Source organism: Podarcis tiliguerta (assembly GCF_965153285.1).
Source record: "Podarcis tiliguerta genome assembly, chromosome: 6".
Lineage (NCBI taxonomy): Eukaryota > Metazoa > Chordata > Lepidosauria > Squamata > Lacertidae > Podarcis > Podarcis tiliguerta.
In genome coordinates, this window is record NC_139539.1 from 24,873,836 (window position 1) to 24,886,134 (window position 12,299).

Below are 12,299 nucleotides of genomic sequence, written 5' to 3' on the forward strand. Positions count from 1 at the left end.
TGGATGCAACACATACCCAGCTCTTGCCTTTCTGCTTGGATAACACTTCGCACAGTATTGGTTCTCAGGTTTTTTGTTTTGTTTTCCAGCTCAGGGGGGAAAAACACGCTTTTACATAGGATAATTATGCCAAAATGAAAATGTCAAAGGAACTCCAGCACGATAGAGAGACTATTCATTTATAGCCTGAGTACCTACAAAATCATTCCATGTGCAATAAATGTGCAGTTGTTACTTATTTGTCGTATCCCCCTCCAGAGAGTGCTAGTGTTATACTTCTGTGCTGCCCCTGGGAAAATGACCACAATGCAGATGGACACATGCAACACACAATTTTTCTAATGCTTTTGCAAGCTGAGCATTCCCCTTTCATGAGGCAACCAAGTCTGGAAGCTCATATGTAAGCCTAATACAGTCGGACCTTGATTCTTGAACAGCTTAGTTGCTGAACAAATCGGTTCCCGAACACCGGAAGTGTTACGGTTTGCAGCATCCAAGCACAACATCCAACACAGCTTCTGCTTGAGTGCAGGAAGCTCCTGCAGCCAATTGGAAGCCGCGCCTTGGTTTTCAAATGGTTTCGGGAGTCGAATGGACTCCCGGAATGAATTAAGTTCGAGAACCAAGATACCACTATACTTCCACAGAGCAATGGCTAACCACATCACATTGTTGTTGGCATCTGTCTGTCTTGAGGGACAATAGAGGATTGTGCCTTTTGGGGTGGTCAAACCATTGGAGAGTTAAAGCACCTGCTGTGGTTGTGGAGACCAATACAGGAGAGACATATTTTCTTGCAGCTGGGGCAGGTGAAGGTGTCCGGTTGTGCTGCTGTAGATGCACCATGATGTTCTTTCTCTCTGTACTCCTCCTAGTGGTCATTCCTCCTCTGGTTACTGCCAGTGGCGTAGCGTGGGTTGTCAGCACCCGGGGCAAGGCAAGTAATTTGCGCCCCCTAACCCGTGGATTTGCGCCCCCTAACCCTAATCCCCAGATGTTGCACCCGGTGCGGCCGGGCCCCCCTGCACCCCCCACGCTACGCCACTGGTTACTGCTATGGATGCACAACCTGACTGTCTGACTTCAGGCACTGGAGTCCTCTTCAAGGGATTCCCACACAGTGGGGCTGATGTTGCCAGCTTTCATGTCATGTTTGCAGATATCATTGTAATGCAGAGTTGGTCTGCCAAAGGGCCTGGTGCCTGAAGCCAGCTCCCCATAGGGCACATCCTTGGGGATTCTTCCACCTTCCGTTCTGTGTACACAACCAAGCCAGAGTAGACAGGAGTGCAAAAATGCTGGGACTATGGGCTTGAGAGTGCACAACTTTCTTTGAAACTCTGCCCTGCCATGTGATGCCCAAAATCTTGGCATTGGTTGCTAACATTATATTCTCCCATACCCTTTCAGAAAAGCGAGCCATTGCTGTAGCTGCCTTGCCAATAGGCTTGTCCAGCTCAGCATCAATGGAGAGGTTGCTGGTTATAGTGGAACTCAGGTTTTGCTTTTATGCTGTCCTTAGAAGGCCTTCTCAGTAGTTGTGCCTGGCCTGTAGAAGGCCATTCCATTAGGTGTCAATGAAATAACTATCTGACTTCTAGAAGACATCTGAAGACAGCCCTATATAGGGAAGTTTATAATGTATGGTGTTTTACTGTTTTATACAGTAGCTTGCTGAAAGCCACCCACAGTATCTGGGAAAACCCAGTCAGATAGGCGACAACAACAAGGCTGGATGCTTCTGCTGCACAAGTGTTAGAACACACACCTGCCCTTAATGGGGCCAAACAACAGCATGGTTATTCCTTTCTCTATTTTATCCACCAATCAGTAAGCATATTAACAAGGATGGGGTAATCTGTGACCCTCCAGATGGGACTGGATTCCAAATCCCACCATTCCTGACCACTGTCCAACAGCGTCTGAAAGGCATGCTACTTTCCAAGCCTCTTGTATTGCAATGGGCCTCTTTTGCTTCTTTAAAATTGATATTTGATGTTTTGTGGTGCCCACAACTGTTTCTTAGATTTCCAAGTGTGCCCCTGAATCACAAAAGGTTAGGGGCTCCTAACCTGGCACAGGTCCTAATTTCACCTGCAAGGCTGCCTTCTGCAGACTATTCCCACCTACCTCACACCTGGTGTCAGGGCATTCTGTAAGTACAAATATTCCTTTACATCACCAGCTTCAGTTTGAGGCAATGATGTAAAGAATATTCCTCTGCAGGTACATTTTTAAATTTTTTTTACTTTGGGTTGCCTGATATCATTGTGAGAGGTGTGGGGTATGGCCCACCTGTCAAAATGGCCTGTGGAGGTGAGAGGGAAGTCAAGACTGACCCTGCTGGTCAGATCCTGTTCATCAGCCCTGTTCTAGCCTACAGATCCTGCTATGAATCTTCCTGGATAATTATGTTGTGCAAATTCCACATTGTGTTTCTCCCTGGGACAAAGCCCAGTTGCCCCATTCGGTTTGATTTCAAATCGTTCTGCCTGATGCAGTTTTCTACGGCAAAGGAAGCCAGTGGCTCTTCAGGGTCCGCAAGCCCCTCCCCAAGGCAATCTTGGGCTGTTGTTTTTTCTTTATGCATCTGCTCTGAACATGGAGAGGGCAGGTGAGCATGATGAAAATCAAGGGAAGGAACTGCTCGAGCCGTCGCCGAGGTCCCCATAAATATTCCCTATGGAACTCATTACACATTTGAGCAAACATTACCTTCACTCACACAGCTAAATTTCCTGTTTGCTTGGCTGATCAATTCCTCATCAAATTTTAATGTGGGGTTCAGGCCGTCTGTGGCGTTTTAATTAGGCCTAAGACTGCACAGCATTGGAGGCAGAGCTAAGAATCACCGAAATCCCCTCTGCCTATATATTAAAGCAAGAGACGGGAAGGGAAGGGAAGGGAAAGGAAGGGGGCTGTGGAGCGGGCTTGGAGAGGCAGGGCAGGGGCTGAGACGAAAGGAAGAGGCCAGGCGCTAATTAGCTCTTGTTACCAGGTTAAGCCTGCTCTCTAGTGGTCACATCACAAAGAGATTGTAAACATGCAAAGAAGTCTGTAGAAACAGAGGAGGAGGGGGCAGGCATCACACCCACCCGTCAAATAAAAGACAACCTTGCAAATTCCACGCAGACTTACCCTTGTGCCTGCAATTTACATGCAATTTGACTTCTGACACTGGTTTTCTCTACTGATTTCTTTCCCGTGCTTTCAATTTGTTTCTTTTATTGGCTCCCTCAGATTGGATGGCCACAGAAGAAGAAAAAACACATTAATGACGTCTGCAGGCCTTATGCTAAATCTATTCAGAGGCATTTCGCTGCACAATCAGCAATAAGAGGTGTGAAGTATGCCACAAAGGCTAACGCGTATCCTCTTAGCTCGAAGCCCAAATTAACTGAATACCAAGCAATAACCTATATAGCCACACACCTTCCTCAGAGTATTTTTGTATATATGTGGTTTGGTCCCTTTTGTACCAGATGATACACACACACACACACACACACACACACACAATTTAATCATCACACTTCTTCCCCTCTCTTTGTCATTGCTTTTCACTGAGTAGCACACAAACTATTCTTAGATATTAGGTGAATCGTTCTGGCAGTATTAATTTTCCTGCATTAAAGATGGTTATGGGGAGTTAAATTTGAAGAGGTATTTGTTGCACAGAAGGTAGGATTGGATGAAACTATCAGCTGCAGTTTTGCAAGGGGTGGGGTTAGTCTTAAGTGAATTTGCAAAAAAAAAAAAAAAGTATTCATGAAAATTCATTTTAGTGTGGATTTCTCCTGTTATGCACATTTTTATATGCGATTTTCTGCAATGCACACATTTTTGCAAGTGATTTCCTCTGATAAAATGTCATTTTTTGTTATTTTACTACTTTATACATTTTTATACACACTTCCCCCTCATATACAACACATTATACCGCTGGGAAGTACTACTAGGAGATTGTCATTTGGCTCCATGACTTTGGGGCCGTGATGTCCAACAAGGGTCCATTCTGTCTCTTATGCCATTTAATATCTGTATGAAACCGATGGGATCTGTCAGGCAGGAAGTTGGAGCATCAGTATGCTGATGACACACAGCTCTATCTCCCCATTCCATCAGAAAAGGCCGTGAAGTTGTTGGACAAGCTTCTGGAGGCAGTGATGAACTGGATAGGGGCCAATAAACAGAAGCTGAAGACCTGATAAAATAGAAGATTGTTGGGTGATGGGTTCCCATGTGCATCCTGTTCTGAGTGGCACTGAACTCCTGAAGGATCAAGTTTGTAGCATATGGGTTCTCCTGGGTTCCAATTTGTCAATGGAGTCTCAAGTGGCTTCTGTGGCATGGAGGGTTTATGTCCAGCTTAGGCTGGTTCTCCTGCTACGCCCCTTCTTGGACTGGTAGAGCCTAACTTCAGTTGTCCATGCTCCAGTGACCTTCCACTTGGATTACTGCAATGCACTCTACATGGGACTGCCCTTGATGGAGGCCTGGAGTTTGCTTGGTGACCTTGGGCAAGCCTACCTAACAAAGGGAAAGCCTATTTGAGTCAAGCCTACCTAACAAAGGGATCGGAACTGTCATCCAGTCCCCCAAGCTTACAGCACGGGCAAATACCACTCCAGCAGATGGTGCCATTGATTCTTCTGTGGAGTTGCATTTCCTGCCCCTAAGCAGCCGCTATAAGAGTGGCTGGGAATCTACCCTCTTGCCAAATTAAAACCCTCATTGAGAATACAATAAGGTTGGTAAAGTGTGTTACAGGGAAACGATAACTTATCGATAAGCCATGTTAATGGATCCTGAGGATTGATTTGGAAGTTAGCAAATGTGGCTTCCAGAGAGGCAAAAGTCCCAGTATCCGTGTCCTTCTGCAAATCTATAGCTACCAAATGCCCTAGGGGAAGTGTGTGGCTTGTGCTTGTTGAACTGATTCCCCCACATCCACAACAAGCAATCAACTCCAAACAACTGAAGCCTTGTGGTCCCAACTTTATTATCTCCATCAACCATTTACACTTGAACCAGCAAGAGGGCATCCATCCATATTCACTGCAGGGCACCCCTAACATTCCCTATGAGTCTGAGCTTGATGTCACTCCCCCTAAGGAGCCTCTGCTTCTAAAGGGTTTTCTCCGAATCAATGTTATCAATCCTGCTTGTAATTTTTACAAACTTCAAAGGGTTAAGATGGCAAGCGCCTTTATCGACTGGTGCTTCTTGGTGGGATCAGTAAAGCATGACTGATTAGAGCCCAGTTCTAAAGAGCCCAGCTTTTGTGGGGCTGGAATAAATAGGAGGCCTGTCAATAACTCAGATCCAGGCGTATTGACGTAGTTTACAGCCTCAATAGGCAATTAACACTTTACAGTGGATATTACCCAGTGGCCTCCCCCGTGCTTTACTGCACATTTTCTGCCATCAGCTGCAATATCGAAGATTCAGAATAAAAATTATATTGGACAGAATACACCTTTGTTCAGCTGCAGCAGGGATTTCTTTTAACATCTGGGAGAAATCACACTTCTGCATTCTATTCAATAGACACACGCACACATCTATATACTGGCGCATAGGCAAGCACAGCCTTCGACTCTCCGCTGTCTCTCATTTACAGTTGCTAAGCCCCTATTGGAAAGCCTAAGAAACTTCAGCTTCATAAGTAATTGAATCTGTCACATCCTACAACACCACAAAGAAACCCCTGAAGAATGATGAGCATTGCAAACCCGCCCCCTTCTTCAAAAACTTGAATAGTGAAATAAGTTACAGAGAAATGGCTTGTTGGCAGATGAATGCATTTGATCGTTAACCTTAAATCAAATCCACGATTGCACTCAAACAAGAATATTGCTACATCTCAATATGCAAGTTAGGTGACAACCCAAAGATACTCTCCTAAGCACATTGACAGAGATGGGGGGGAGGACAGGGGGATACAGGGATCTAGGGTGCTTTTGTAAGTCCCTTTGAGTTGCCCTGGCAAGAAAAAGCAGCTAATAAATGTAATAAATAATAATATTCAGAGCAGACCCATGGAAATTGATGAACATGACTACATTATGCACATTAATGTCAATGGACCCACAGACCTTGCTATCACATCTTAATTATATTCAATATTTTGCTCCTTAACTCACAGTTCCTTTCATGTGTTAGCCTGAGACACATATCCAAGCACCCGGATGCTGCTGCTGCTGCTGCTGCTGCTGCTGCTGCTGCTGCTTCTTCTTCTTCTTCTTCTTCTTCTTCTTCTTCTTCTTCTTTTCTTTGACGATCACTCATAGCCAAGTAAGAATGTCTCCCATAAACACAATTTTAACAGTGAGTCCATCAGTGACTCTGGAGGCCAGTTCTGGATCCACACGTTCTTCCACAGTGGGAACATAGATTCCAGGGCAGGAGTTGATCACAGTGAGGGTTCGCCAAGCGTGCCTTCTTCTTAGCATGTTTCTCCCTTTCGTCCTGAGTTTGAGCGTCTTCAAAGCCCATGACACCTTTGGTAAAGGCTGTTCTCTAATTGGAGCACTCGCAGGCCAGTGTTTCCCAGTTGTCAGTGTTTATGCTACATTTTAAAAAAAAGATTTGCCTTGAGGAGTCTTCAAACCTCTTTTGTTGACCACCAGCATTACGCTTTCCGTTTTAAAGTTTGGAATAAGTAGTTGCTTTGGAAGACGATAATCAGGCATCTGCACAACATGACCAGTCCAGCGAAGTTGATGTTGAAGAATCATTTTTTCAACACTAGTGATCTTTGCTTCTTCCATGATATGGGGAAAGCTTTGACAGCATCAATAAGAACATAAGATCAGGGCAATGGCCCACCTAGTCCAGCACCCTGTTCTTATGGTGGCCACCCAGATGCTTGAGGGAAACTTGCAAGCAAGACCAGAGCACATGAGCATCCTCCCCTCCCTCCCGCACTTTCAAGCAGCTGGTATTCAGAAGCATTACTTCTTATGACCATGGAGGCATGACATAGGCACCGCCTCCAACAGAGGCCCCGTGGCAGAGGCCCTGGCCCAGTCACCACCATGGTGCTGGAGAGCAAGCAGAGGCAAGGCAGTGGGCAGAAGGGGCGGGCAGAGGCTGAGTTTATGCCTGTGCTGCAGGGCACCCACAATCTGTAGCTCAAGTCAGCGCCTCTGAATGGGTACAAATGGGATAGTGAAGACCTACCTGATACCCATTCATTACTTGTCATTCAATTTATAACAAAGGGAAAGTAAACCAAATGGATCCCATTTATTTCCATTTTCCACTGTTTGCAAAATGAATGCCTTCCCCTACTTGTTGACAAAACCACTGTCTAAAATAAATAAATACAGTGAATATAGCATGAGTCATTTATTTCACGCAGGAAAGAAATTCCATGGCATGCAGGAAAATGCTTGGATGTACTAAAAGAGAAGGTATTTGCTTGTTCAATAACCATATGCCAGTAATTCTTATTTAGATAGTATATAAAACCTGTGATTCCTACCATTTAACATATTAGGGTTAATCACAGTCTGGGAAATATACAAATGAAGCTTGTGGTCCTTGCTGCATAGAAAAGCCAATTAGGGCTTGTTCTCACCTAAGTAAAAATAAATCATAATCATCTTTTCGCACAAGACAAATATGCTCATTTTTAAAACTGAACTTTCCTCCTCAACAATTCTCACACCACACACAAGCAAGAGCATCCCCCATGGGCTACCACACCGAGATGTGCATAAATGTTGGCCGCAAAGTAACTATAACACAAGAAAACCAAAGTAGGTGCTAGCCAAAACTAATCATTACTTTAAAATGAAATATGAGGTTAAGAGCTTCTCTCCTTTATGCACATGAATAACAGATTACAGAACAATATAAAAAAGCAACCTAGGTGTCCCCTATGTTTTCAGGTAAGCAGCTTCCTATATAATACATATAACCAGCATATTCTGCAATCCTCTTACCTGTGGGTGAGAGTCAGGATCAATGTTTGGGCCAGTTAGTATCACTGGGAAGAGGGAGTGTATATTAAACCAGTTTAAATGCGTGGTATAGATAGATAAGGGATGCGGATGGTGCTGTAGTCTAAACCACCGAACCCAGGGCTTGCCAATCGGAAGGTTGGCGGTTCGAATCCCCACAATGGGGTGAGCTCCCATTGCTTGGTCCAAGCTCCTGGCAACCTAGCAGCTTGAAAGCATGTCAAAGTGCAATAAGATGAATAGGTACTGCTCCAGCAGGAAGGCAAGCAGTGTTTCTGTGCGCTGCTCTGGTTTCGCCAGAAGCGGCTTAGTCATGCTGGCCACATGACCCAGAAAAACTGTCTGTAGACAAATGTCTGCTCCCTCGGCCAGAAAAGTGAGATGAGCGCCGCAACCCCAGAGTCATTCGCGCCTGGACTTAACTGTCAGGGGTCCTTTACCTTTACCTTTTTATAGATGGATAATGCAGCCTACAACTTCACAAAGTTAGTAAAATCTGCTCTAGCTTGATCACTTGTTTCTTCTACAGTCTCTTTTGAAAATGCACACACACAAACACATTTCCTCCTCCTCCTCAATGCAATTATGAAATTTTCTAGAGCCGGCCTTTTCTGATTCAAGTGGCAAACATGGTACCTAGCAATCTAGATTAAGAAGAGAAGCCAAAACTGTAAGGGAGCCAGAGGGTGAAAAGACTATAATATTCATATCTCACCTTTCCTTCAGTGAGATCACAAAAGTGTACATGTGGCCCTTTCCACCACCGCCACCCATTTTATCATCACAACAACCCTGTGAATTGGGCTGATAGTTGGTGACTACTCCAAAGTAACCAAGTGGGGATTTGAATTCAGGTCTCGCCAGCCCTAGTCTGACAGTCTAAGTCAGGGGTCAGCAAACTTTTTCAGCAGGGGGCCGGTCTACGGTCTCTCAGACCTTGTGGGGGGCTGGACTATATTTTGGAGAGAGAAAAGAATGAATTCCTATGCCCCACAAATAACCCAGAGATGCATTTTAAATAAAAGGACACATTCTACTCATGTAAAAACACGCTGATTCCCGGACCATCCGCGGGCCGGATTTAGTTTGCCTAGCCATGGTCTAAGTACTGCACAACACCGGCTCTCAACATAGCCACAGTTCCCTATTCTGTTGGTAACAGAGTCAGGGCAAAAAGAAGAAGGACATTTCTTGTCTCTTTCAAATATGGAGTCTTCGAGCAGAACTCTCTCTGCATGATGCTGGAATTATCTTCCTTTACAGCATAGGTGCACTCAGGGAGGGTAGAGGGCAGAAAAACAAGAAGCGTGTCTCCACTTTGACAACTCCCCACTCCAGAATCACAGACATACCGAGCAGGGGCTATATAAGAATCCCAAAGGAGCCCAGATTCCTTCAGTTTGGCGCAACTTGGAAGCTATTCACAGAAGGTCGTGGATGGATCTTTCTGACTTGTGTTTTAATTATCCTGTTTTCCCAAGATAAGGATCATGTTCAGTAGCTCTATCATGCAACTCTCATTCATGTGGGTTACATTTGTATTTTACACAGGCTTTCGAGTGTCAATTCCCTGTACTTAATGGACACTTAACGTGCTACGGATTATTTTTTGGTAACACTTTATTTCAGATTTCCCATCATTATGAATTCATTTAGCACTGGAAGTAATAGCCCCGCTCCTAATGAATTCATCTGGTATTAATATGGCTTTCACAAGTGTGTCCATAGGTGCCCGAATGCAATTTAGCATTAGTTAAGCGAGAGTTAATGGATACTTAAAGTGCCACTTATTTTCTAAGTGGTCCATAAAAAGGGAGACAAAAGCCTGCCTGCATATTACTCTCAAGATGTAATATGTCGATTTCTGAGGTAAAAGTAGAAGCCAGTTTGAACATAAAAACATTGGATGCTGCGCTGTGGATAAGGGCAAGGTCCATCTAGTCCATGACTGAAGAAACTTCATCATCCGGTTGATGTTAAATTCCAACTCAAGTCAGCATGGCCAATGGCCAGAGAGGAAAGGGGTTGAAGTCTAATAATAGGAAGCGCTGATTACTTCAAGAGGTGGGAGAACCTCAGCCCATGAGCCAAATTTGGGCCTGCATGGGTTCCAGTTTGGCCCAAAAGGCCATTTCCCCCACAAACCACACCTTCCTACTTCACATCCCCCCCCAATATAATGTTCCTTATATGTTATTTTCACTTATATATGCATTTATCTGCACACTTTACCCTTTTATGTGCAGTTCTGCACACATTACCCAACTTGAAAACTGCACTGCAAAATTCAGAGAAGGGTGAATTTTGAAAGATGGGTTGTGTTGTGTTCAGTTCATATATTGTTCCAGGAGTGTGAATTAGGTAATTTTACGTTTAAATGCAAACTGAATCAAATTTCTCCCCCATCCCTACTCAAAGTACTGTTTATGACTACTGTGTTTTGGACAATACTTTCTGAAAGAATCAAGAGATGGGCAATAGCTTTTGGGGGGGCAGAACCAAAGTGATTTGGCAGAGGCATTGCTTCCCATAGTAAGCACTCCTCTCTCTGTTGCCCTGCTGTTACCTCTGGTTAATCAGGTTTTGCAGGCTTTTGAAACAAGAATAAAACCTACAAAACCTGTTTACTAGTGGCCAAAGTGGGATAGGTGCACAATGAGCAGTGGTCAGCCTTCAGCTTTTTGATAAAACTACCAGCCTTCGTATAGTTAAAGCTATGGTTTTCCCAGCAGTGATGTATGGAAGTGAGAGCTGGACCATAAAGAAGGCTGATCGCCAAAGAATTGATGCTTTTGAATTATGGTGCTGGAGGAGACTCTTGAGAGTCCCATGGACTGCAAGAAGATCAAACCTATTCAATCTGAAGGAAATCAGCCCTGAATGCTCACTGGAAGGACAGATCCTGAAGCTGAGACTCCAATACTTTGGCCACCTCCTGAGAAGAGAAGACTCCCTGGAAAAGACCCTAATGTTGGGAAAGATGGAGGGCACAAGGAGAAGGGGATGACAGAGGACGAGATGGTTGGACAGTGTTCCCGAAGCTACCAGCATGAGTTTGACCAAACTGCGGGAGGCAGTGGAAGACAGGAGTGCCTGGCATGCTCTGGTCCATGGGGCCACGAAGAGTCGAACATGACTAAACGACTAAACAACAACAACAACAACACCAGCCTTCTCCAAACGGCTCTGTACTAGGGCAATGGCATCAGAAAGCTAGGAAATACTTCATAAGAGAAAGAAAGTACAGCAAACAATTAAGTCTTGCCTTGTTGCTTTTTTACTTTAACACAATAAGAGAACTTTTAAAGGTTCAGGTAATTATTCCTGGGAGATGATGACAGAGCAGTGAAAGTTGCTGCATGGGGAGCTGAGTAACAAGCGTTGAAACTCCTGACACAGACACGGTACAGATTGCATGACCAGCCAGCTCTTCCCACCTTTCAAGAAATCACATTGTTGTCAACATTTCAGCAGCCCAAAATTAGCTGAAGTATTCAGGAGTTGTTGGCAGCTAACAGCAGGCGAGTTCTCAGATGGATTGTATTTTCTCGTGGCGCTTAAAACCTCAAGCCTTGCAGCCGTTACAAACAGCCCAAACACTTGCAAGTATCAAGGCAGGCAGGCACCCATCCTGTCCCCCCACAAGAGGCAATTTAACAAATGAGATTCAAAGTCAAGGTCCTGATGACTTCTGAAAGTAAAGCATTTTGCATGGGGGCTCTGAAGTTTCCTTGATTTCCAAGAGAAACCACAGACCATAATATTTCAGCTGCTTATCTGGCAGGTTCACAGACTTCATCTCCTTTTGGTAATCTAATATTCATATTTAATTATTTTGCATAGCCAAGCTACTACAGCAGGGGATTTGACACTGTAAGCTCATGGTCTGGTTAAATAAGGTGGACACTGATAGATTTGACTTACAATCTTTTTCTAATCATTCCCTATACAAAACTTTACAGGCTAACAGTTTATCAGGGCTAACAGGGCCACCCAAAAATAAGGTAGTGGTTTCTAGGTATGCAAAAATATACCTGACACCTCCTATCTCAAAGCTATTAATTAACAAAGTCATAATCATTACTGCTGGTAGCTGTGTAATGGTAAAGGGACCCCTGACCATTAGGTCCAGTTTGACCGACTCTGGGGTTGCGGCACTCATCTCACTTTACTGACCGAGGGAGCCAGCGTACAGCTTCCGGGTCATGTGGCCAGCATGACTAAGCTGCTTCTGGCGAACCAGAGCAGCACACGAAAACACCATTTACCTTTCCGCCGGAGCGGTACCTATTTATCTACTTGCACTTTGACGTGCTTTCGAACTGCTAG